Consider the following 1433-nt stretch of genomic DNA (forward strand, 5'->3'; position numbering starts at 1 on the left):
GAGCCTTGGGTTGGGATATTGGCGATAAAGGAGTTCATGATGCTGCCGCATCCAGTAAAACGCCCCGCTACTGAGCATTCCTCGCATATCGAAGGACAGACGAAGGAATGGATGGAGTGAGCGAGCAAAAAGATCACACGGTCTCACGTGGAGACCATTCCCAGATCCAGGTTGCACCAATGTCAAGGTCTGAAAGAGGACGTGGTGGTTATGGCCCCCTGGAAACCCACACACTTCTGGAGAACGAAGGTTAATGCCAGCATGATGAGACTCAGGGCATCAGGAGACTGCCCCCTGGCCAGCCACCCAGGAACCCACCCACTCTACTCAGGAATTCACCCCTCCCATCCAAGTGGGTGTCAATGCCACTCCCTCTTCTCAAATGTCAGGTTACCTAATGTCTTAGTCTGCTTGGGCTGCCTGAACAAAATACCAGACTGGGTGGCTTCAACCACAGAAATTAATTTTCTCATAGTTCTGAAGGCTGGAAGTCCAAGATCAAGGTGCCGGAGGTTTGGTTTCTCCTGAGGCCTCTCTCCTTGGCTTGCAGACAGCCGCCATCTCCCTGTGTCCTCCCTCACCTGGTTTTCCCTCCCTGGTGTCTCCCTCTCTTCTTAGGAAGACACCAGTCCCATTGGATGAGAGCCCATCCGTATGACCTCACTCAATCTTAATCACATCTTTAAAGGCCCTGACTGCAAATACAGTCACATTCGGAGGTCCTAGGAGTTAGGACTTCTGAAACTGAGTCCATCTCAAACCGAGTTCTCCTGCCAAGTTTATGATTAAGCTCTTTTTCCAAAACTTTATTCTCTTTCTCATCCTGTCCCCTGTTACCCTCAGGATTGAGGAGTATCTAAGAAAATGGGGATTGAAAGTAAGCAGGACCCTCCGGGGTCCTATTGGGTACAATAGCCCATCCGTGTCCCGTTTCTTTTTTTTTTTTTTCCGTTTCTTTTTTGTAGAAAAAAGACTTTAGTCTCCTAGGCTTCCCCGCCCGTAGTTTCAAAGAGCAGATCCAGCAGTTAATGATCATAACAATACAGTTACAACAGGACTCCTAGCTCCTCCTGAAGAGACAGAGATAACAATCTGATGCACACCTTTGAGCTGTTCTGCAGAAACTAAGACTCCCACCTAGTGGAGGATGATGCCGACCTGCTAATCACAAGCACTAGACCCCAGACTGGCTGGACCCAGAGGTTGATGATTGAGGTTCTGGAAACATCTCCCTATTACCTCACCACCAACCAGTCAGAAGAAGGTGCATGAGCTGATCAGGCAACCTACCCCCTAACTCTGTCTTTAAAAACCCTTGCCTATAAGCCATTAGAGTTTGAGTCTTTTAATCATGAACTGCCCCTTCTCCTTGGTGCCCTGAAAATAAACCTTTCTTTGCTTCAAACTCTCTGACATTTTGGCTTGTTTGGTCC

The sequence above is a fragment of the Grampus griseus genome (assembly GCF_964374135.1).
Source record: "Grampus griseus genome assembly, chromosome: 1".
In the NCBI taxonomy this organism is placed as follows: Eukaryota; Metazoa; Chordata; class Mammalia; order Artiodactyla; family Delphinidae; genus Grampus; species Grampus griseus.